Genomic DNA, 26,780 nt, shown 5'->3' on the forward strand with positions numbered 1-26,780 from the left:
ATCAGGCAACGCCCCAGAACCCGAGCCGTCAAGCTCGGAAGCTCCTTTGCCCTTGGGTCCCAGATCGAGATGGGATTCGGATTCAAATCCGCCCACCCACCCAGATTTATCCAATCTTTCCCATATCAAAGAAGAGCCCCAAGAAACAGTACATCATTACTGGGCCAGATTCCTCCTTGTGATAAACATGGTCAAGGACTGTCGCGAGGCAGACACAATCTTCCTCTTTTGCAAAAATTAAACGGACAAAGGGATTCTCAATGCTATAAGTCGCCGTGAAATAGTACACTTTGCCGGGAAAACCCAAACAAGTTTTTGGGACAATCCAGCTCTAGCCAAATCCTCTGTCCGAACTAAAAGGGTAAACTCTCGTAAGTCACCCAATTCAAGTACCAAGAAAATAAAGCCCGCCTTAAGGCGCGGAACCGTATTGGAAGAATGGCTAAACGGGTCGTGCTATATTCACAACACACCGAATACTACGCCAACGCATAGCCTTAGAGCATGTTGGATACTCTGGCAGGTAGCAAAGAGCGGCGAGGATCTCCTCATAAAACATACAGCAGAGCAACATCCCGCCGGAGACAACAATACGGTATTTACAGTCTTCGAGACTTTCGCCTCAAATAACAGGCGCAAGCGAGCTCAGCGCAGCCTCGCAGAAGTTTGCCATGTGGCAACAATAAACAATTCAAGTGCCAGTGATGAACCTCAATTCCGAATAGTCTGAGCACCAGCTGCTTTGGTCCTTAGCCCAATCGTGGACGGCTTCAGGCTCACTAAAGTGCTCATGGACGGCGGAAGTGGACTAAACCTCAACTATGGGGAAACGCTTAACAAGATGTAAATTGACAAGAGCCGCATTGAACGGAGCAGCAGAACCTTCAGGGGAATCATCCCTAGTCGGGAGGCACAATGCTCGGGAAAAATCACACTGGATTTGGTATTCGTCACGCCGGATAATTACAGGTCCGAAGAAATCACATTCCAAGTGGCCCCGTTCAGCAGCGGATACCACGCCCTCTTGGGGCGGGACGCATTCACGAGCTTTCAGGCTATACCCCATTATGGGTACATGAAGCTCAAAATGACCAGGCCCAATGGAATCATCACTCTATCTAGCAATCCGGACGTCGCACTCCGTGCCGAAAATAAAACCGCCGCCCTCGCCCTGGAGGCATTGTCAGAAGCCCTCGCGGCCGAAGAACTAACAACACTACGAGCAACAGTAGACAGAGACGATGTGATACTCGACAAGCAACCTAAATCCACCTCCTTCAAACCAGCGGATGAGACAAGTAAATTCCAGGTCCACCCAATGGACCCTTCAAAGACAGCTTCCATCGGGACACAGCTGAACCCCACAATAGACGCCGCACTGCGAGACTTCCTGCGTGAAAATTGGGACATTTTTGCCTGGCATCCTTCAGACATGCCGGCATCCCACGCAGGCTGGCCGAACACAACCTCAACATACTAAAAGGATACAAGCCAGTTAAGCAGACTCTTAGACGCTTCTCAGAGCCTAAGCGACAAGCCATGGGGGAAGAGCTAGCCAAGCTACTCGAGGCCGGATTCATCAAAGACATCAAACATCCAGATTGGCTAGCAAACTTGGTAATGGTACCAAAAAAGGACAAATCCTGGCGCTTGTGTGTCGATTTCAAAGACCTCAATAAAGCTTGACCTAAGGATCCCTTCCCCCTCCCCGCATTGATCAAATAATGATGCCACCGCAGGACACGATTCATTGTGTTTCCTCGACGCATACTCCAGATACCATCAAATAAAGATGGCGGAGTCCGACCAGGCTGCAACAGCCTTCATCACTCCGTACGGCCCCTTCTGTTTCAACACCATGCCCTTCGGGCTCAAAAACGCCGGCGCAACCTATCAACGCATGATTCAGACATGCCTGGAAAAACAAATCGGCAAGACAGTAGAGGACTACGTAGATGACGTGGTCGTCAAAACAAGACACATTGAAACCTTAATAGATGACTTGAGGCTTATGTTCGATAATCTCCGAACATACGACGTCAAGCTCAACCCGGAGAAGTGTGTCTTCGGAGTACCCTCCGGAAAATTGCTCGGCTTCATCCTTTCCAATAGAGGAATTGAAGCCAACCCGGCAAAAATCCGAGCTCTGTCACAGTTGGCTATCCCAACAGACCTCAAGCAGATCCAGAAACTAACTGGATGTGTGGCTGCCTTAAGCCGCTTTATCTCCCACTTAGGAGAAAAGGCACTACCCCTATATCGCCTTCTCAAACGCACCGAACACTTCGAGTGGACGGATGCGACCACGGCCGGACTAGAAGAAATAAAGGCACTCTTGGCCACCAACCCAGTCCTGACCGCGCCAAACATTGGCGAACCGATGCTATTATACATAGCCGCAACAAGCCAAGTTGTGAGCGCAGTGCTCGTCGTCGAACGAGAGGCAGACGGACACAAGTTCATGCTCCAAAAGCCGGTATATTACGTGTCCACGGTCCTCACTCCATGTAAATCTTGGTACCCGCACTTTCAAAAGATAGCGTATGCAGTCTTCATGGCATCCCGGAAACTACGACACTACTTTCAAGAGTGTTCAATCACGATGGCCTCCGAAGTACCACTCAATGACATAATAAACAACCGCGACGCAATAGGCCGAATTGCTAAATGGGCTATTGAGCTCCTTCCGTTCGACCTAACATACAAACCACGGCGGGCCATTAAGTCGCAAGTACTGGCTAACTTTGTCGCTGAATGGACAGAGGCCGAACTCCCTAAAGAGAACGGCACGTACTCAAATTGGATCATGCATTTCGACGGATCCAAAATGCTAGCCGGATTAGGAGCAGGTGTCGTCCTGACATCTCCCACCGGGGATACGGTGCAGTACGTCCTCCAAATATTATACACAGATTCCAACAATGCAGCCGAATACGAGGCTCTATTGCATGGTCTTCGGATGGCAGTCCCCATGGGCATTCAATGCCTCGAAGTGCGCAGGGACTCGAACCTCACAATATCTCAGGTAAATGGAGACTTTGATGCCAAGGACCCGAAGATCGCGGCTTATCACAATGCCGTCCTCAAAATGTCAGCTCGGTTCGAGGGGCTCAAATTCCACCATGTGGTCAGAGAAAATAACCAAGCGGCCAATATCCTCGCCCGCATTGGCGCTAGACGCGAACCCATCCCACCTAATATCTTCTTAGAAAGGTTGTTCAAGCCGTCCATGGCATGGGAAGGGGAGTCCGGTACTATTAGTCCGGCTCCGAACACAACCCCAGATTCTGAACCTTCAGATGTAATCGGAGGCTCGGCCACCAAAATAACATCTTTGGCCCACGAAATAATGGTTGTCATCGCCCCGTGGACCGAGCCCTTCTTGGCCTACCTCAATAGGCAAGAGCTCCCCGAGGACCAAAATGAGGCACGTTGTATTGTGCGACGCTCTAAAGCCTACAAAGTCCACGAAGGAGAACTCTACAAGAAGAGCCCCACCGGAGTGCTCCAACGATGCATCTCTTAGCCGAAATCCATTCTGGACTAGGCGGGCACCACACGGCAGACCGAGCTCTCGTGAGCAAGGCCTTTCGGACAGGATTCTACTGGACGACAGCCCGGGCGGACGCACATGACCTTGTCCAACATTGCGTTGGTTGTCAACTATTTCGCAATAAGAGCCATATGCCCCCTACCGCTCTCCAAACGATCCCCATAACTTGGCCCTTCGTGATCTGGGGGCTGGATATGGTAGGACCCCTTAAAGGGGAAGCCATAAGAAAACATGCTTATTGGTCATGGTGGACAAGTTCACCAAATGGATAGAAGCCAAACCACTTAAAACGGCCGAATCTGGACCAGTGATAGACTTCATATCGGAGGTTGTACACCGCTACGGTGTCCCCCACAGTATCATTACTGACAATGGCTCCAATTTTACAGCCGAAGAGGTAAAATCCTGGTGCGGCAAAATGGGCATTAAGCTCAACTACACCTCTGTCTATCACCCCCAAACAAACGGTCAAGTTGAGCGTGGAAATGGTCTTATCATGAGCGGCATCAAACCCAGACTAGTGTGATCCTTGAAGGAATCGGACACGCATTGGGTCGAGGAACTCGACTCCGTACTCTGGGGGCTGCGGACCACGCTGTCGTGGAATTAACACGTCAGATGTTCTTAGTGTGAGGACTTAGTCGCGAGGCCAACGCATCTATGCGGTAGCTTGAGAGGGGTTGAGCGGAATCAAGAGACGCAACACAAGACAAAGATTTAGACAGCTTCGGGCTCCGGGAAACATCATCCGGTAACAACCCAACATGCTGTTTGAGGCTAGATCTCATTATCATCACGAGGGAGTCGCCGTAAACCGGCTCTCCTCTAATTGTATCTAGCCCTAGAGATTGTTGTTTTCTTCTCCCTCTTTGGGGAGCCCTGCCCCTCCTTATATAAGTTGAAGGGGCGGGGTTACATGTAGAGTCCATCTCGGACTAAGACTTAAACTATTTTGACTTCCCTTCCTGGGCTTCTTAACGTCTGTCGGTTTAACATTGGTCATCCGGTTTAACATTGGTCTACCGGTTTAACATTGTCTACCGGTTTAACATTGTCTGCCGGTTTAACATTGGTCTGCCGGTTTAACATTGGTCTGCCGGTTTAACATTGTCTGCCGGTGCTACCATCTGTCTTAACTCTGCCGGTTTAGCACTTGCCGGTTTACCGTCTGTCTTAGCCATTTGTCTTAACTGTCTGCCGGTTTAACACCCACCGGTTTACCAAGCCCCAGCCGGGTTACGACTCTGGCCGGGTCATATAGCGGGGTATATCCCCGACATTAGCCCCCAGTTTAATTTGGATTTATCCATGTTAAACTGATCCTGATCATCCTTAAGTCCTTGTCACTTCCTTCTTCTAGAAAATTCGGTTTAATAGGCCAGCTTCATAATCAACTTACTGACATTGGTTTCTCATAGAAAATATATTGTGAAGAATAACTCCTTTGATTCAGCTCCAATGCTTAACAAAAATATTGGTCCTTGAAATACTCATCTGATCTTCAGCCGGTTTAAGGACGTAGGACTTTCCGATTTATCATTGCCGAGATCACCGGTTTATGAATATTGATAGCACCGGGTCATACTTGTAGTTAACATCCAGCTTGAAAATATACCTCTTATATGCCTATCACTTGTAGCCCCCAAGTCTTAAGAAGGTAGCATAGCAACAGCTTAAGACTTGCTTATAAATATCACAATCTTGAAGAAAACTAGGTTGTTCATCTCAATTACTAGTCAGAATTGAGTATTCTACATATGTAGCCCCCAAGTGCCGGGTTGTCATGCTTGCAGCAACCTGTGACTTGTAATTGTCTGATGCTCATAAAAACTTCAACCAGTGTAGCCCCCAAGGGCCGGGTCATTATGCAATAATGAGCAGGGACTTTGTAAATATAATCTTGTAAACTTTGAACAGCAACAGCTTAAGACAGATAATATTGAGCTGGGACTTTGATATATACTTCAATAAAAATAACATCATATGATGTAACCCCCATCATGGGGCTTGAATTCACGTCCACAAGGTTAAGAGCCTTGTGCTTTACCAACTGAGCAGTGGACCCTTCAATGTAATGGATAAAAAGCTTTGTACCTTAAATTGTTGACAAAGGGAATTGGTAGCCCCCAAGGGCCGGCTCATTACAATGCGATGAGTCGGGTCTACAATAAGGTGAACAAAAAATGACTTTGCATTAGCCCCCAAGTGTCATGGTGCATGCTTGCAGCGACATGAGACTTGCATATGTGATGTAATCTCAATTTGAATAATGTAGCCCCCAAGTGCCGGGTTGTAAGCGTGCAACAATTCGGCGGACTATTCCTTGAATTGTAGAATAAATCATATCCATTGATAATATGATAGCCATTGCGCTAAAGCGACTTTGAAAACCTTAATCATAACACTGGTTATTGATAACCATAATAAAAATCCAGTCATATTGCCTATTTGAATAATATACCCAATGATTTATAAGCGCATAATTCCAATGGCGCAATCCAAATACATACTGGTGACTTATAGTCCAAAGCCAGGCCGGGTCAATAAACACCGGATTATAAGTGATCATGTACTGACAACTTGTAGTTGAAATTCGAGCCGGGTTAATGAACACCGGGTTAATTTGATGACTGATAGTCATGCCGGGTCAATAGACGCCGGTTCAACATAAAATTTATCAAAAGAGAAAAATCTTGACAAAGGCAAATAAAACCATGTAGTCGAGGCTTTTCAAGGGCTGCCAGGCCAAAATTCGAGGCTTTTCATGGGCTGCTAGGCTGCTGAGTTAAACCATTTGACAAAGCCTTTTAATATGGGCCTCCAACTAACCAATTGTCATTTTAACTTTGACAAGTTCAGGGTCTCAATGAGAGTAACTGTCAAACGTTCGGCAGGTCATGCCAGGATTACCTGGATAGGAGTGGCTTACTTGATGAAGGCAGGTTAACCCGGGGTTTTAGGTGAATACACCAGGCTTCCAAGCCGTGGGTCAATACCCGATTACAAGGGTCCTTTCAAACTCTTTGTTACTTTACACAAAGAGCCCCCAAGTAACTTTGTGAGCTATGCTCAATGGGTGCCTATGTTTGAGTTGTGCGTAGCAACAAGACTCTCTTTGGCCCCTTGGGTGTGAAGCTCCCAAGCTTTGTTGTGGCATTATAGCCGGATTAATGAACAGAACTCCGCTTTGTCAGCTGAAGCCCCCATGTGATATATTTCTGAGCTGTGCTCGCCGGGTGCCTATGTTTGAATTGTGTTATGCAACAAACTTCTCTTTGGCCCCTTATGACAATATTGGCTTAATAGCCGCATCAAGAGGGTAATAATGCTATGCTCTCTTTGGTGAATACACCTATGTTTGAACAGGAAGCCCCCAAGTGATCATATGAAGATGAGCCCATAAGGCAGGATACCCATGTTTGAACCGTGCGTCAGGGTAGCAGGTCCTCTTCGGCAACAATTAACTTTTTGCAAGAGATAAATTCTTCTTGAACCGGGATTTTGAATCGGATATTGAGAGCGTCAGAGCTTTGCAAGAGATAGCTTCCTCTTAAGCTAGATTTGAACCAGATACTAATAGCTTCAGCGCTGTGTGGGAGACGGGATTTTCCTTAAAGCGGACTATAAACCGGAAGCATCACTATGAGCCTAAATATTTCTGACGGCCTTTAATATAACAGTAGCCTCCGGGACCGGGTTATCTTCCCTCCAATGATTCGGAGTTCTTGAGCCTGCTGAAACTGGCAAGAGTTGTTGAGTCATGTAATTGTAGCCCCCGAGTCTTAAGATGACTCAAGGAGTTGTCTTGAGATGCTCCGTACTTGACCATAGCAGAAGGTATATATCATTGGTGTTAATAACGCGATGTAAATCCACAGAAGGTTGGGGTGACTGCGGCGAATTATAAATGATCCCATACGAGCCGTGTCAGCACCTCGGCCAATTGTTCCTTCCAACTGGCTATTTGAAGTTGACCAAACTGTAGTGGCAGCAATTTGTGCGTATGTATATTGATCCATCAAGTGCAGACGGCGGCTGAATGATAATTTGCCTCCAAATGTATTGGAAGAAAAACCGGGCTACCCAAGCAGTGACTTGCTCATACTCAATAAACAGCTCATGCAGACAGATGCGGCCCGGTGTATTGATGTAGACCAGACCATGAGAGACGGACGACAAAGACGACCGCAACATCAGAGATGGCTCGGACAGAGGAGTCGGTCGCGGCATTGAAAACCAGTGCGGGCGGGAGAATCGGCTGCGGGGGCGGACAATAAGTCAACCGTTTGTGTTGATGTAATGGGGGTGGCAACCTGCGCAGGATGAGCGCTAGTGAAAAATAATATTTGCTCACGCCCCTTTCGCAACACCTTTTGTAATAATGGTCCTGTGAAAAAATATATCATAGACCAAGTAATTGTTCTTTGATAAAAACAATGTGTGTGAAGAAAAATAATGAATATCACCTGATTTGTTCAGATGACGAATAGACCGTCCACGGATCACCTTGGTAACATTGTGGTCTATCCAACATAAACATAGTACCCCGACGACCAGCAATCTCTTCATTTAGGAGTGTTCAATACTGTTATCCTCATGCAAGAGATAACTTTTGTAACCGTGCTGCCAGAACCTGTATCCTCGCCAATTTCCAGAACTATTTTCCAAAAGTTATCAGTCATTTTGAATTCTTTTCTGTAATTGCATCCTTAGCGGACTCATCCGACGCTACATCCTGCTCAACATTGGACAGGTCCCCAACACCAAAATATAGCGACCTCCACGCCTAGAGGCATATCTGAATCATCTAATTTCTCAGCAAGCTGCTAATTAAAGTCAACATCATCAAATTCATATTGAAAGTCATCACTGTTGTCTTCAGTCATGTGTACTTATACTGGGTCCGATTCAACCGTTGAATGAATTCCAAAATGCCGCTCCCGTCATTTATTAATGCGAGCCCCCTTGCGCTTGGGCAAAACAGTGGAGGTGACTTGGCGCATCAGCGGCTCCGGAAGCAGTACAACAGCAACTTAGGGGGGACAAAGCGCAACTGCGACCCGGACAGGGGACGAGGACCGATGGCAAACCGGATAGGAGATGACCCTCGATCCGGGATGTTGAGCTAGGCTAGCGGACGGTGGCACGACGGCGGAAACGGCGCCTGGCGCGGGCGGCTCAAAGCAGGGGGTGGCTGGCCCGGTGCGGCATGGCGGAGATGTAACGATGTCTTAGCGCAGCACCAAGTTGGGCGGCACCTCGACGCGGTGCCTAGCAGAAACTTCCCGTCAAGATGAGTTATGACCGTAGTTATGCCTTGGCTGGATGTGTGAACGGTGAACTAGGCGCAGTTCGGTGGTGACCCGGCGACTTCCACGGCGGTTTGCATGCCACGGGCGACTCGGCAATGAAGTAGAGTCTGAGTCCTTACTATGGCAGCGACTTGCGGGAGAAGGGCGGCAAGGTGGAGATTGCCGAGGTGAGTCCGGAGCGGCCTGAGCTATAGGCCGGTGGGCGCAGTGGCGGTTTGAAGGCGATGGCACGGGGTGACTCGAGGCCCTGACGGTTCAGAGGCGATTTGCGGTGAGGCGTGTCGCTGTTGTCGGCCGATAGGGCGGTTTGGAGGCGGAGCAGATGCTGGTCCGGTTTGACAGATGCAGCGGCGACTTGTCCGGGGCGGTTTACAGCGGAGGCGACTTGCGGCGTACTAGAGACGAGGCCAGCTCAATTGTGGAGGATGCGGCTTGCCATAAAGGAATCAGACCGGCGAGGCGGTGACTTGCCATGCAAGGAAGTGGTTGGTCAAATGGAGGTGTCTGAATCCATGGATGATTCGCCCCCAGGTCGTCCGGGTTGAGGTATTGCAGTGACTCGGCACGCCGGCGAGGGCGGATCGGGTGTAACCAGTTTGACGTGCGACAGCTTGGCCTGCTCCGGTTGTGCCGTGGCAACTCGGAGGCAAAAGTGGAACGCAACAGCAGAGCAGCAGTTTGCCTGATGCAGCACCTGGCGGGCTCCTACGGGGCGGCTCTGCTCAGCCATAGGCGGCTCCCAGGTGGTACAGAGGAGGCGACAACAGTAACCCGGTGAGGCAACAACAGTGGCTTGCGCGCCAGGCAGGGCACCGCGGCGGTTGAGGAGGCCATCGGCAAGCCCATTCTGCGGCAGAAGAGGTGATGCGACAAGGCCGCAGCTGTAGGGGCGGAGGCCGTGACGGGTTCTCTCTAGGTGGAAGTGGAGAGCGATGGGGAGGGTCCGCCAGGCAGCGATTTGAATGGAGGCAGAAACGAGTCGGGGGCCACGGGTGAGCCGGCATTGCAGCTTTAAGCGAGGCCGCAGTGGCCGAAGTACACAGAGGCGTCAGCGAGGCCAGCGGAGGTGACTCGACGGCCGGGTCGTCGTTGCTCGGTTGCGGCTTGGTGCATCGGCAGAGGCCGTCACTGTAGAACGGTGCGACGGTCGTAGTCGAATCGCAGCAGCGGAGGTGTTGACTCGACGTGAGGTCAGATGCGTTGGCGGTTCACCACGTAGGTGAGGCGTCCCAACAACGCCGGATTCAAGCAGAGCGTCATCGCAGGGGACGACTTTAGGGCTGGTTAACTAAGGCCGGCGATTCAACGGCGGGTCAGAAGCATCCCTATGTTTGACTCGGTCTTGATGATGAACCAGTTTGTTTCAGCAGATAAACTGGCTATTGATCTTCTCGGAACTTGATAAACCAGATTCGACGGATCATGCTACCTTGGTGACGCATAGAGAACATGCCAAACCCTCGTATCCTTCAAATCTCATCGGTTGTAAATCCGGTTTAATGGATATAACTCTGACGTAGACTTTTCCAAGCTGGTTCCATGGTCACTTGCTAACCATACTTTCCATTGCCCAACGAGATCATTACCATAATTAATATACCTTCGAACTGGTTCTTTCTGATCCGGCCGATCGTGAATTTCTCGATCCTTTGAAAAGCTCCCTCCAAGAACTCAACACCACCATGCGCAGGCCCCACGGTGGGCGCCAACTGTCGTGGAATTAACACGTCAGATGTCCTTAGTGTGAGGACTTAGTCGTGAGGCCAACGCATCTATGCGGTAGCTTGAGAGGGGTTGAGCGGAATCAAGAGACGCAACACAAGACAAAGATTTAGACAGCTTCGGGCCCCGGGAAACATCATCCGGTAACAACCCTACATGCTGTTTGAGGCTAGATCTCATTATCATCACGAGGGAGTCACCATAAACCGGCTCTCCTCTAATTGTGTCTAGCCCTAGAGATTATTGTTTTCTTCTCCCTCTTTGGGGAGCCCTGTCCCTCCTTATATAAGTTGAAGGGGTGGGTTACATGTACAGTCCATCTCGGACTAAGACTTAAACTATTTTGACTTCCCTTCCTGGGCTTCTTAACGTCTGCCAGTTTAACATTGGTCATCCGGTTTAACATTGGTCTACCGGTTTAACATTGTCTGCCGGTTTAACATTGGTCTGCCGGTTTAACATTGGTCTGCCGGTTTAACATTGTCTGCCGGTGCTACCATCTATCTTAACTCTGTCGGTTTAACACTTGCCGGTTTACCGTCTGTCTTAGCCATCTGTCTTAACTATCTGCCGGTTTAACACCCACCGGTTTACCAAGCCCCGACCGGGTTACGACTCCGGACAGGTCATACCGCGGGGTATATCCCCGACACACGCCGAATCGAACCACCGGATACACACCATTTTTTATGGTATATGGCGCAGAAGCAGTACTGCCCTGCGACATAATTCATGACTCACCTCGCGTGCGCATGTATGAAGAGAAGGAAGCCGAGTTAGACCGGCAGGACAACTTAGATGCTTTGGAGGAGGAGCGTGATGTCGCTAAAGCCCGTTCTGCATTCTACCAGCAACATGCTCGAAGGTATCAAAGCAGAGAAGTACGGGCCAAAACTTATAACATTGGCGAACTCGTTCTACGCCTACCTTTGAAGAAGAAGAACAAACTCAAACCCAAGTGGGAGGGTCCCTTCATCATCGATAAAGTTCTCACCGGAGGAGCGTACCGTCTGCGCAACGCATCTGATAACAGACTCGAGCCGAACCCATGGAACGCAGCCAGACTCCGGAGATTCTTCGCCTAGCGCCGAACCCAGTGTTCGTCTCCTTCACTCTGCTTCTTCAATTATGTTCCCTTTCCTCCTTTCTCTCCCCTTTTCTTTTTCTTTCTTTTCCTTTTTTTACAACCTTAAAACTGTATGGATGCCCTGAGCATTCCGGCCGCACTATGCGTGCACACTATACCTGGGGGCTTCCTATTCGGAAGCTAAATATAACCACTTTTCATGGCTTCTTGCCAGCCACATATGCATTTTTCTTTCCATGTGTGCCTTTTCTTCACCATTATATGCATCAATATGACTTAAGTTTTGGCCATGCTGGGTTGCATGGCTCTTGTATTTATGCCCTACGTTCCCGTTAATTCGGCTAGGGCATAAGGGGAGCACCTCTGCGATTGTTACTGCTGGTTGAGCCGGATGTGTACCTCAGACTGCGTGAAGCCGAAAGCTAGCGTTCTTAAGGGAATATTCGGTCAGTGAATAAAAGATGTCCTTGTTCATAAAAACGAAAAAACCTAGATGTTTTGTTTCCTGCGCTTCTGTTCGCAGATCAGACATGCACATTGATGCATGCGTACCTAGAGAAAGGAACCCCTAACGGAACTATTTTGTCTGGAAGATGTTTCTTACTATCCATGTAATATAACATAACTAGTTGGGTACTTGTCTGTTCAAGCACTTATGACCCCTACGCCTGGTCTCCATGCATACCCCGGTTTTTCGTAACTGTGCGGGTATTCGGACACACCCCGGACTATCGGATCCGGGGGCTGAAGCAAAAAGGTCCGCCATGACAAATGATTTTTCATCCGGCTAGGGAGTATATGAGCCTGTTCAAATTACATAATCATATCGACTGGCCGTACTCTTCCTCTATACCATCCAACAGGTTGTCTAACTTACAATCCTGCTGGGAATACTTTGCAGCTAATGCTACTTGGTCATACACCAAACTAACGGGTATCTCTTGCCCATATGGCCCAGCCGGTCCAACTTCGGCCATATGGTTAGGGTCAGCCTTAGCGTATCGCGTCTTCACCATGACCCAAACTTCTCTCGCACCTTGCCAGCAAGCTGACACCTTCCATAATCGGAAGCGCCATCGTGCTCCTTTGAGCATCTCTACAAGTTCGCTCATACCTCCTGGCAGGAAAGCGGACAGCCACAAAGCCTGGGTAATACCCTACATCACCTGCCGAGCTCGCTCGTGCAGTTGTGAAAGCTCCTGTAGCATATCGCCTGCGAAACCGGGCATCTACTCTCCAGGGCGTCCCGTCAAAATACCTGCAGACATAACTCTATCAATACGCCTCCTCGCCAAACTATACCACAGTTCGTTCAAGCACTTACTATAAATGCCGCGTCGAAGCCTCCGGTTCTCCTTCACGGAGTCCACGAGCTGAGCCTGAACATCTTTCAATTCGACGCTCAGCCAGAGATTAGCATCTTGCAGCTTATTCCTCTCCTAAATAGACTGCGTTAGCACGCGTTCGCCCGCCTTCAGCTGACTTCGCAGATGCAGCTCATCATCCCCCACAGTCTCTGGATTTCCTCCCTGGATTGTCTACCGAATACTTCGTCAGATTTATAAACCATGTCGAACACGCAAATTGGTATAAGAAAATTATTACCAGAAGAAATCTTTTTGGATCCCTCTTGTTCGGCTGCATTAGCCTTCATCTGGGCCTTACACTCCTCCAGCTCTTGAGACAACTGGGTATTCTTCTCTACAAGAACTTGTGCATTTAATGATCCTTAAATCAGTTGTGCCAATTGTTTCAAGTCTCAGGGGCTACCACTACACATACTTATTAAATTCTCTTAACTGTATATCCTTCACATACTGATCCGTTGCTCTGGCAAGTCCATCTTGAGCAGCGCGGATATAGGCATGTCCGGAATTGAAGGCATTGAATGCCTCTTCGGAAAAAAATACTCCCGCGTAGTACGGCCCGTCGGCGCCGGTGATTCATGGCGCTCTCCACTTCTGAATTTGTGGCGGAAAGCATATCCGTATCCTCCACAGGAGGACAGCCTGGCACTGTCCCCCCATCAGCCTCCGCCTGTGAATCCGGTCCCGGAATCCGGCTACTGGAGGCGTGGCCGGAAGGGTCCCCGGGCATAGTCCCGTGCTTCCTGACAGGACATAATTAAAGCCGTCACGCTTCGACAGATAGACCAAATAGACCACGGGGCAAGTTCAATGAATACCTCTGCGCCTGTGTGTCGCTCCTAACCGCCTTCCTTTTAAGCCTACCTTGTCTAGGCACCTCTTGCTGAGAGGCCCCCGCGGGTTCCGCATGGCATCCCGACCGCCGTTTCTATAAAAACACGGCGTGTGATCATAAGGTACGGCAAAGCGAAGGAATCCTTTCGGAAGCTTGACATTACTTACATGCGACACGGGAAGCAGTCCGGGATAATCCGTGATGATGGCCACCAAAGAGCCGTCATTGCTCGCCTGATAGAAATTCCCATTGACGAATTCCACGGATATGTCCGGATCTTCTTCAAATCCGGGGTGGAGAGCCCGGCCGGGATCCTCCGGCTGTGGAGGGGGGCTGTTAAACTCATTTACAGCCCTCCTTAGTTCCTGTTTTGAAACAGCAAGGTAAATTATTGTGGCAAAGAAGGTAAGAACAGATAGAGTTGAGTAAAAGACGACCACTTACCCAGCTTTGGGGGTTGTACATGGAAAATCCATCCCGCGGTTTGATGCGGACGAACTCCTCTTCTTCTCCCTTGTACAATTCGGATAGTATCCTTGCCAGAGATGTGGCGGAGTCCGGACCTTTGCGACCACAGTGGGAGGCATTGTCTTCTCCATTGAAGTGCCACATGGGTTTTCCCCTATATTGAAGTGGCTGCACTCCCCTTATTATGCATATTGACATAACTTTGATTATTGTCAATCCTGATTTGGCCAGGGTTTGTATCCGGCTCATCAGATAGAAGACTTCCCTGTTTTCTTCCTCACGGGGGCTCCGAGGGCGCCAGCTTTGCCGTTTCTTCAGTGGAGTATTGGTAAACTCAGAAAGGCCCGTCCGGACTGGGTCCGGCAGCGGAACATCATCAACATAAAACCACTCCGAGGGCCAGTCTTCGAACGCCTTATTGGGAGTACCGGACAGGTATCCAGTCTGGGCGATGCGCCATATTTCGGCCCCGCCCACTTGATATATAGATCCCTCCTGGTTGCGGGGGACGAGGCAAAATAACCTCTTCCATAGCTCGAAATGAGCTTCGCAGCCCAGGAACAGCTCGTAGACGACAATGTAGCCTGCAATGTGCAGTATGGAGGCGGGGGTAAGACTATGCAACTGGAGACCGTAGAACTCCAGGAGCCCGCGGAGGAATGGGTGGATTGGAAACCCGACGCCTTTTAGCAGATATGGGACTAGGCATACCCGCTCCCCCCGAGATGGGTTAGGAAATCTCTCCGCTTGCTCCCCGCCATTATAGGTGGCTAGTCCAGATCGGACAGGGACCATGTATGCGGGTGGAAGGAACCCTTTGGTATGCAGCTCTATTAGGCGGCTATGAGGGACGGAACACTTTTCCCAATCCCCTGGCTTCGAGCGGGGGGAGCGGCGAGCGGGGCTGCGGCGACCGGTCATGATGGAATGGCCTCTTTTGGGCGCGCTCTGCGGAATGCTTGCTTGGGGGAAGATGGTGTGATTTTGATATGAGGATCCCCGTCTCCTCAAATAGACGGCTCACCTACGGGATTAGGGTGGCAAATGCAAAAATGTCCCACCCCTCGTCTTCGATCGACACATGGAGATGGCCATTATTGAAGCACAGAAGCCGAGGAGTACAACATTATTGGGAGGCCGGACACTATTCGCTACGACGGGTGCGCCGGATTTGGAGAAGAACCCGCCTTGCAATGCCGAAGACAATCTGCGTGCCGGACTCATTGTCATTGAAGCCTGGTTCGGGGGCTACTGAGGGAGTCTTGGATAAGGGGGTATTCGGACAGCTGGACTATATACTTTGGCAGGACTGTTGGACCATGAAGATGCAAGACTCAAGACTTCGTCCCGTGTCCGGATGGGACTCTCCTTAGCGTGGAAGGCAAGCTTAGCGATTTGGATGTAGATCTCCTCCTCTGTAAACCGACTCTGTGTAACCCTAGCCCCCTCCGGTGTCTATATAAACCGGAGGGTTTAGTCCGTAGGACACAACAACAATCATACCATAGGCTAGCTTCTAGGGTTTAGCCTCTCTGATCTCGTGGTAGATCAACTCCTGTAATACTCATATCATCAAGATCAATCAAGCAGGAAGTAAGGTTTTACCTCCATCGAGAGGGCCCGAACCTGGGTAAACATAGTGTCCCCTGCCTCCTGTTACCATTAGTCTTAGACTCACAGTTCGGGACCCCCTACCCGAGATCCCCCGGTTTTGACACCGACAGCGGCCTCCTCGAGGTCTTGTTCATCCAGCGGCAACGACCTACTACCATGGGGGCCTGTTCATCCAACCCCCACCAGGAACTGTTCATCCACAGCCAACCAACCGGCTCGACTCGCCACGTCTAGACTCATTCTACATACCGAGCGCATGGTAGCAGCGGTCATTGTTCCTCGAGAGGCAACCCAACATGTGACGCCCCCGATTCACTTGTACACTAATCATGCACGCAAATGTGTATGATCAAAATTAGGGACTCACGGGAAGATATTACAACACAACTCTAAAAGTAAAATAAGTCATACAAGCATCATATTACAAGCCAGGGGCCTTAAGGGCTCAAGTACAAGTGCTCGAACATAATCGAGTTAGCAGAAGCAACAATATCTGAGTACAGACATCATGTCACATCCCTAGTTCTGACAATGCCTAGTGCATGCATTAGAGTGTTGCACCATGTTTAAATTTCATTTAAATTTGAAATGGGGATTGTTGAAACCCTAGCACCAAATGAAATTTAACTAGGTTCAATAAAAATATTTTCAATAACCCAGAATGCCCTTTGGAAATGTTCATAATTTCTGTTAAAGGTGAAAACCTCTTCCAAAAATGATGAACATATTTATAGGCTATTCCTGGATTTTTGAATTAAATTATATAGTATTTGCATTTGGGCATTTAATTGCTAATAATATTTTAAATGCTCAAATAATCACAAACTGAAATGTTTACTGTTGGAAATATTCCAAACAGTGGCCACAGTCAGTTGCATGATTTTTGGAAATGCTCTGGCATTTTTAATAAATCCAAACACAATTACAGAAAATAGAAAACAGTAACTAAAATAGAAATAAAAGAGAGGAGAGAAACCTTACCTGGCCTCACCCGTGCAGCCCACCAGCCGGCCCAGCTTCCCCCCCTGGCCGGCCCAGCCCACCCGCGCCTTCCCTGTCGTCTTCCTCCTCGGACAGAAGGACGAGGGCGTGTGCCCGACGCTCGCCGGCACGCGCGCGCGCCACCTCCCCCCCTGCTGGCCACCTCCTGCTTCCCCGGACTCCCTCGATGCCCCGGACGAAGCCACGCAGCTGCCCCGCACCGCTCTCACTCTCCCTCGCCCTCCTCTTCTCCCCCTGCTCTCTCTCCCTCTCACCCGAGAACCACCGCCGCCGCCGACGGGCATCACCGTAGCCACTGGCCTCCCCTCGCCTCCCCGACCCGCTTCCGAGCTCCGCCACAACCCCCTCCACCTCCTCGTTGAGCTACGGACCTCCCGGACGTGCTGCAACGCCGCCACCATCGCCGTTTCCGTCGCCGGCCACCGAAGTTCGCCGCGGTCAATTCGCCACCTCCGCCGCCTCCCCGAGACCACCGAGCTGCTCATCGACCTCGCTGTGAGCTCCTCTTCCATTTCCCCTTCTCCCCGCGCTCGTTCCCGCACTCCAGCCGCCTTCTCACCGGAGCCGATTGCTCCTCGCCGCCGGTCATGGCGCTGCCGTGGCCAGGGTCACCCCAGCTAGCGCCCGAGCACATTACCGAGTTCGCCGCCCTCCCAGGAGCCCACAGAGCCTTTCCGTTTCCCCTCTAGTGCACCGCAGCTCCGCGTTCGACCTTGGCCGAACTCCGGCGGCCACCTAGGTCGACGCCGGCGCCGATTCCGGCCGCCCCGACCCCAACCGACTCCACAGGAAGACGCGGCGCCCTCCCAGCTACCCGTAGAGCCTCTCCGCCGCCCGAATGGTCGCCGGAGGAGCGATCCCGAAGCCCTCCGCCGTGCCTGTTGCCGCCGGCGTTGAGCCGCCGGCCTGTTTGGGCCATTTGACCGGGGTTTGACCTTCCCTGTGTCACTGACATGCGGGACCAGCCCGCCTAATTAATCTAGGTTAGTTTAAGTTAAAACGCTAACTAACCCAGTTAGTTAGGTTAGTCACTGACACGGAGGACCCACTGGTCAGTTTGACCTGGGCTGCCCGTTGACTCGCTTACGTCATGCTGACGTAGTGCTGACGCAGTAAATTCATTTTCTGGAATTATTTTAATTCTAAATATCCAGGAAATTCCAGAAAATGCCTAAAACTTCTAAAAATCATAGAAAATTAACCGTAACTCCAAATTAAATAAATTATATATGAAAAATTATCAGAAAAATTCAAGGAATCCATCTGTACCATTTTCATGCATGTTAGAACAACTTATAGCTGCTGTTTAGCACAAATCAAATAAAGGGCATTTAAATAATCACATATGGAGTTTAAATTTGAATCTTATATTCAAACCAACTTCATTTAATCTGTTGCTAGTTGCATTAGCTCAAAACACATTCATATTGCCATGTCATGAGCATGCATCATATTGTGCATTGCATTGATTGTGTTCCTTTCTGTGTTGCCGGTATTTGTCCCCTCTCGATAGACATGATACCGATGATGTGATCGTTGACACTGATGAAGACTCAATGTTATCTTCAAAAGTGCCAGGCAAGCAAAACCCCCTTGTTCATTCCGATAAAATCCCACTCTCTCGCTCCTGCTCTCTTTTACTGCATTAGGACAACATCGATTCATCTGTTACTTGCTGCGGTAGCTGAACCCCTTTATCCTTTGCATGACCTGTCATTCCACAGTAAATAGATGAAACCCACTAGCATGAGTAGGAGTTGTTTGAGCCCTGTTGTGCCTACTCATTCATGTTTGTTTGTCATGCCTGCTACTGCTTAGAGTTGAGTCAGGTCTGATTCATCGGGGATGAATCAGAGGTGTGTGAACATGTCCTACTGTGTGTGAGCTAAGTGTGTGAACGCGATTTGGTAAAGGTAGCGGTGAGAGGCCATGTAGGAGTACATGGTGGGTTGTCTCATTGCAGCCGTCCTCAGGAACTGAGTTCTGTGTTTGTGATCCATGATTCAGCTACTACCACGCATTGGGCCCGAAACCAATGGACCCTCTCGGCTTCTTGATCACCCTTGTCCTCTGTCCAGGAGTTGCAAGTAGTTTCTGGTGTTTGTAGTATGCTGGAGGCCGTGGGCAGCGCTGACCGTAGGGGTGGGCTGTGATGCGGTAGGCACGTGGCACGGTGTACCGGGCGCCCGTTTGGTGTCTCGGGAACCCTGTTCACATCGTTTGGGGCTGTGAGCGAAACTCCGGCCGGATCTCCTCATGGATGGAACCCGAATAGGCGATAAACCTGGACTAGAGACTTGAGTGTTTAGGCAGGCCGTGGCCGACACCCACGTTGGGCTTCCGCTTGAAAGTTGCCGAGTACATGTCGTGTAAACGGCGGTAAGTGGTGAGAGCGTGTGTGAAGAAGTACACCCCTGCAGGGTTAATATGATCTATTCGAATAGCCGTGTCCACGGAAAAGGACTTCTGGGTTGCTTATATCAGTTCATAGACAAGTGAAAGTGGATACTCTAAAATACGCAAGATAAGCGTGAGTGCTATGGATGGCGTTCTCGTAGGGAGATGGGAGCGGATCCATAGTGGTGTATTGATATGGTGAATATGTGGACTCGTGTGCGCCACCTCAAAAAAAATTACTCGCAGTCGTAGTTCAGGATAGCCACCGAGTCAAAGCTGGCTTGCTGCAGTTAAACCCCACCATCCCTTTGTTGATAATGATGCATATGTAGATAGTTCTTATGTAAGTCTTGCTGGGTACATTTGTACTCACGTTTGCCTATTTTATGTTTTTGCAGAGAGACTTCAGTCTCACTAGTATTTCCGCGTGGTCTTCGACGTTTAGCTTGTTACCTCAGCTACGATCTTGTGCCTCGGCAGGATTTGGTAGATAGTCAGGCTTCTCAGCCTTTTTCATTTATAGATGTCTGTACTCAGACATGATAGCTTCCGCTTGTGCTTGATTTGTATGCTCTGAATGTTGGGTCATGAGACCCATGTTTGTAATATCTCGCTCCTCGGAGCCTATTGAATAGATTACTTGAGTCATAGAGTCATGTTGTGATGCCATGTTGTATTTGCACATATCGAGCATATTGTGTGTATGTTATTGAAATGCTTGGTATGTGTGGGATCTAACCATCTAGTTGTTTATCTTTAGTAGCCTCTCTTACGGGGAAATGTCTCCTAGTGTTTCCACCGAGCCATGGTAGCTTGCTACTGCTCCGGAACACTTAGGCTGGCCGGCATGTGTCCTTCTTCGTTCCTGTGTCTGTCCCTTCGGGGAAATGTCACGCGGTGAATACCGGAGTCCTGTTAGCCCGCTACAGCCCGGTTCACCGGCGTCCTGCTAGCCCAGTGCTACAGCCTGGATTCACTCGCTGATGACCGACACGTTCGATGCTGGGTCATGGATGCCTGTCCCTGTAAGTCTGTGCCGCTTTGGGTTTACGACTAGCCATGTCAGCCCGGGCTCCTTATCATATGGATGCTAGCGACACTGTCATATACGTGTGCCAAAAGGCGCAAACGGTCCCGGGCAAAGGTAAGGCGACACCCGTGGGAATACCGTGCGTGAGGCCGCAAAGTGATATGAGGTGTTACATGCTAGATCGATGTGGCATTGAGTCGGGGTCCTGACAGCGTTGGTATCAGAGCTTGACTGCCTATAGGATTACCAAGCCAAACTGGTCGAAGTTGAGTCTAGAAATTCTTTAGTTATATAAGGGAATTGATTGTGGGATGGAACGTAAGGCTCTTTTTACTCCTTATACCTCATGGCCTTCTGATCTGAGTCATCATCTTCTCTTCTATGGGGATTAAGAACTAGGCTTTCTCTTCTTTCTATCAGGATCACGTGTTACTAATCCGTAGCCTTATAAGATTGTTGGATTTAAGCTTGAGTTCAGTTTCTACTACTTCCGTATGTTAATTGTTGATCTCGAAACCTTGATATCGTGCTTCTGAGTGGTTATGCCACCATTTTGTGAATGTCTCAAATCTTTTCTGAGCATTTACAGCCGTTATGCTGTCCGAGTCATCCCAGGTTTCTAAATAGTTTGAAGCAATTTGCAAAATCCTTTCCCTCTGGTTTCGATGTTCCTTTATGCCAGCTCAATCACACTAATTGTTGAGTTGAGGTAATTTATTGCCCTGACATATATGTTGGAGCTATTATTATGACCCTAGGTGTCTTAGGGGATCACCTAGTAATTTAGCCATGATTGGTGTCCCAGTGTGATGATTCTGGCCTTTATCCTCGAAAGCATTCCGTGATGCTACTTAGTAATAGGTATTCTGTTCCTGGGTTCTTGAACCCGAGATTTACTCCACCTACTTCGTGTTGATAGTAATTGTTAGTGCCTTCAGGATATTAGTAACCTTTGCGATAGTCCTTGAAGTCCGTGGTATCTTCTTCTTCCAAATACCATGAACTACTTATGGCAGAAGTTCCTCGTTGAACTGAAATATCACAACAGGATTATTCTTGAGGAGTTCTCCATTCATAAATCGTGACTCTGCCAGTTCTACCTTTCTGCATGGGTTATCCGGAAGAATTATGTTGAACTCGGTTCGACATACTAATTTATGCATCCCCAACTCAGAAAGTTATATGTTCCTTTGAGTTGTCCCTCTTTAGTTGTCTACTGACCTTCGTCTATCAATTGATAGTCAAGAGTATGCGCGCGTTCGTTTGTCGATGCCTATTACTCTTGTGGCCCGTCAAGCCATTCCGTCCTGAATGACTAGGAGAAACAAACTCCAGTACCTCATCCATATTTAGGATTGGGTCAAAGTAGTTGTGTTCCGCAGATCAAGTTACAATCCAGCTTCTGGTCTGCTCTACCCTGAAGTATTACCTTCTTTATGACAGGAATTTCATGAGAATTGCACCACCTTTTGTGAATTCTTGACATAGTGATACTTCTCGCCATCCTTTTTCATTCCTCGGTTCCGTGTTGATGCAACCGGAATACCGACAAATGAATTGTGATGTGTGAAATCAATACTCCTAGCAACCTCGTTGCTTGGTAGTTAAAGGATAATAATTTCATTCTTAGTATGTTGGTTTTCGAATCATCATTCTAAGGTTGATCATGCTACCTAGTCCTTGTTCTCAGTGCCCTCCTCGATCGATGGGTTAGGATTATTTCAAATTCTTGCTCTATTGATCATATCGTCTTGCCCTGAAAAGCAAGATTGTTCTCGAGCTTAGTAACATACCGGTGGTTCGTGATTTTTCGAATATCTTCTCGAAAGTATCACCAGGCTGTCACCTGACTGTTATGTTGAGCTCGTGATCAAGTAGGTTTCTTGTGAACCACCTTCTCTCCAAGAATTGGTGTAAGATATCCCTGAGCTAGTTGGTTAAGCTAGACAACAACTTGGAGAGTTGGAAGATAAAAAACTTGTCTGACTTAGTTCGTTCCAAAGGGATATTCTTGTGTAGTGTGTGTTGAAGAAAGATGATATCTTCATCGATTGGTCCCTATGATCAGTTGCTGGACCTATTGTCTTATCAATCCCTTGATTTGAGTGTGGGCTATCGTCAAATCAAGTCGGAACCAACGATGTTCGTAATGTTGTCTTACTCGTGGTTGATCCCTCGAGCATACACCATTATATCCTTTGGGTCTGACCAATGCTATCATCATGTTCACTTAACTATGGAATTCCTTTTAAAAGGAAACCTAGATGAATTGTTGTTGAGCCCATTGACAACATCCTTGTCTTCTCCATAATTTTGCTGAACATTAAGCTAGTGTTGGAAACTTTTGAAAGCATTTGTTCATGCTTGCTCATGAAGCATATGTTTGGATGAAGGTAGTGACTTCCTTTAATTCATGTGCATCTGATGCAAGTTGCCGCCGTGGATTCGAGAAAGTCAATGTTGCTTTCTTTGGAATCATTCCAAATCAGTCATGCACACGTGCGAAGAATGCTGTGGTTTGAAGACTTGCAACCTTCAATCTATATGTATCCCTAGCACACCAAGCCACTGATTGATTTGTTCAAGGAGAAGGAGTTCCTTCATAAGAGCTAATCCGGACTTATGAAAGAACTTCGATACCCTCGTTGATGGTTCCCCTCCTGAACTCGGTAGTGTTTTATTATAAGACTACCACGTGGCCATGCTTGTCTGGGACAACGTGTTCACATGTTTGTAGCAGAACCAGCTCATGTTTTGGAGCTTACTATCGTAGTTCATCTCCCGAGAATCCCGCAACGTCATCTCGTCGATTTGTGTTGCAAACTTTCATTTTTCTTCCTAAGACTCGATGAGCCTGGAATATCCTAACACCAACCAGAGCTGAATCTCAGGCAGATATGATGGTTAGAACATTTCCCCAAGAACTATAATATTGGTCGCGCAATAACCGGTGAAGTAGATGTCGTGCCCAACACACCCAGCCGGAAGACCTGTTATTATAATATCTTGATTGATGAAGTTGGCCACCCCCCCATAGGGATTTCGTAGGATTTACTCCCTAGTTGCCCCTATGGATTTTTGTGTTCCCGAAGTCCGACCTTTTACTTGATGTTTTAGATATCAAACCATATCTATGAATGGGTTATACTAGCACATCAAGGAGAACATTAGAAGCGGAGTGCTAAATGTCTCTCGGTCGATCATCCAGATTTTATTTGCTTGGCCTCGCTAAGGTGAAATATGAGAAAGTGTTATCCTCCTTCGCATCTGCATCGTCCATCGCTATTCATCATGGTAGTATGTTGTGTTGTCAGCACCCTTGACGCGGTTGTTGATAAAACCTTGATGATTGTGGAAATGCTCAAGTTCTTGAGAGCACGCACAAGCGCTACGTCTTATCATCGGCACTAGCTGGGATTGCCCCAGATTTCCTCGGTTATGCTATAACCACTCCAACGGTGAATTCACTCTCTTTTGTTGGGTTCTTCCCCAGTTACCAGAATCATTCCCAGCATTTGCATTTTGTTCCCAGCTTGCACCGCCAATGTGCCATTCTACCATGGGTCTCTTCCATTTCCGGTGATAAGCAAACTCATCCATTACGTTGTCTTCAACAAGGTAATCCACATCATCCAAGTTTGAGTATGCCATTCTACCGAACCCCTCTAAATGATCGATTATGATTTGCCTTAAGCTGGTATAAAGAGTTTCAATGATCTCTGAATCAAAAGTAATTCTTTTTGCCACTTAAGGGGATATCTCTACGAGTCACCTTCCCTAAGGTGTATCGTTATGGTATCATGGCAACTCAACTCCTCGCTACGTTGACAATCGTTTACCACCTTCTTAAGTGTGGAATTGTTGTCTACCTAGTGAACCCTCGTCATCCGTTCTCTCCACCCCTCTTGATATGTATCTCGTGTCTCAACCCGAGAGATGGTTCTATGTCTCATTCCGTAAGTTAATCCTGAGTTGTTCGATCTTCGAGAAGATCGACCCTTCTAGAGTCTCCTTCTTCCCTCCATGTCATGTTGACAGGATTTCTCAGAGCAAGACTTCAAGACAATAATGGTGTTCAAATCAACGTTCATTTGAAGTGCACCCTGGATCGTGAAGATTGTACTAGTTGCGTTTCCCCTTCACCTTACCTTACGCTTGAATCTCGAGACGAGATTCTTGTTTAGTGGGGGTGAGTTGTCACATCCCTAGTTCTGACAATGCCTAGTGCATGCATTAGAGTGTTGCACCATGTTTAAATTTCATTTAAATTTGAAATGGGGATTGTTGAAACCCTAGCACCAAATGAAATTTAACTAGGTTCAATAAAAATATTTTCAATAACCCAGAATGCCCTTTGGAAATGTTCATAATTTCTGTTAAAGGTGAAAACCTCTTCCAAAAATGATGAACATATTTATAGGCTATTCCTGGATTTTTGAATTAAATTATATAGTATTTGCATTTGGGCATTTAATTGCTAATAATATTTTAAATACTCAAATAATCACAAACTGAAATGTTTACTGTTGGAAATATTCCAAACAGTGGCCACAGTCAGTTGCATGATTTTTGGAAATGCTCTGGCATTTTTAATAAATCCAAACACAATTACAGAAAATAGAAAACAGTAACTAAAATAGAAATAAAAGAGAGGAGAGAAACCTTACCTGGCCTCACCCGTGCAGCCCACCAGCCGGCCCAGCTTCCCCCCCTGGCCGGCCCAGCCCACCCGCGCCTTCCCTGTCGTCTTCCTCCTCGGACAGAAGGACGAGGGCGTGTGCCCGACGCTCGCCGGCACGCGCGCGCGCCACCTCCCCCCCCTGCTGGCCACCTCCTGCTTCCCCCGGACTCCCTCGATGCCCCGGACGAAGCCACGCAGCTGCCCCGCACCGCTCTCACTCTCCCTCGCCCTCCTCTTCTCCCCCTGCTCTCTCTCCCTCTCACCCGAGAACCACCGCCGCCGCCGACGGGCATCACCGTAGCCACTGGCCTCCCCTCGCCTCCCCGACCCGCTTCCGAGCTCCGCCACAACCCCCTCCACCTCCTCGTTGAGCTACGGACCTCCCGGACGTGCTGCAACGCCGCCACCATCGCCGTTTCCGTCGCCGGCCACCGAAGTTCGCCGCGGTCAATTCGCCACCTCCGCCGCCTCCCCGAGACCACCGAGCTGCTCATCGACCTCGCTGTGAGCTCCTCTTCCATTTCCCCTTCTCCCCGCGCTCGTTCCCGCACTCCAGCCGCCTTCTCACCGGAGCCGATTGCTCCTCGCCGCCGGTCATGGCGCTGCCGTGGCCAGGGTCACCCCAGCTAGCGCCCGAGCACATTACCGAGTTCGCCGCCCTCCCAGGAGCCCACAGAGCCTTTCCGTTTCCCCTCTAGTGCACCGCAGCTCCGCGTTCGACCTTGGCCGAACTCCGGCGGCCACCTAGGTCGACGCCGGCGCCGATTCCGGCCGCCCCGACCCCAACCGACTCCACAGGAAGACGCGGCGCCCTCCCAGCTACCCGTAGAGCCTCTCCGCCGCCCGAATGGTCGCCGGAGGAGCGATCCCGAAGCCCTCCGCCGTGCCTGTTGCCGCCGGCGTTGAGCCGCCGGCCTGTTTGGGCCATTTGACCGGGGTTTGACCTTCCCTGTGTCACTGACATGCGGGACCAGCCCGCCTAATTAATCTAGGTTAGTTTAAGTTAAAACGCTAACTAACCCAGTTAGTTAGGTTAGTCACTGACACGGAGGACCCACTGGTCAGTTTGACCTGGGCTGCCCATTGACTCGCTTACGTCATGCTGACGTAGTGCTGACGCAGTAAATTCATTTTCTGGAATTATTTTAATTCTAAATATCCAGGAAATTCCAAAAAATGCCTAAAACTTCTAAAAATCATAGAAAATTAACCGTAACTCCAAATTAAATAAATTATATATGAAAAATTATCAGAAAAATTCAAGGAATCCATCTGTACCATTTTCATGCATGTTAGAACAACTTATAGCTGCTGTTTAGCACAAATCAAATAAAGGGCATTTAAATAATCACATATGGAGTTTAAATTTGAATCTTATATTCAAACCAACTTCATTTAATCTGTTGCTAGTTGCATTAGCTCAAAACACATTCATATTGCCATGTCATGAGCATGCATCATATTGTGCATTGCATTGATTGTGTTCCTTTCTGTGTTGCCGGTATTTGTCCCCTCTCGATAGACATGATACCGATGATGTGATCGTTGACACTGATGAAGACTCAATGTTATCTTCAAAAGTGCCAGGCAAGCAAAACCCCCTTGTTCATTCCGATAAAATCCCACTCTCTCGCTCCTGCTCTCTTTTACTGCATTAGGACAACATCGATTCATCTGTTACTTGCTGCGGTAGCTGAACCCCTTTATCCTTT

The sequence above is a fragment of the Triticum dicoccoides genome, chromosome 3B (assembly GCF_002162155.2).
Source record: "Triticum dicoccoides isolate Atlit2015 ecotype Zavitan chromosome 3B, WEW_v2.0, whole genome shotgun sequence".
NCBI classification, from domain to species: domain Eukaryota; kingdom Viridiplantae; phylum Streptophyta; class Magnoliopsida; order Poales; family Poaceae; genus Triticum; species Triticum dicoccoides.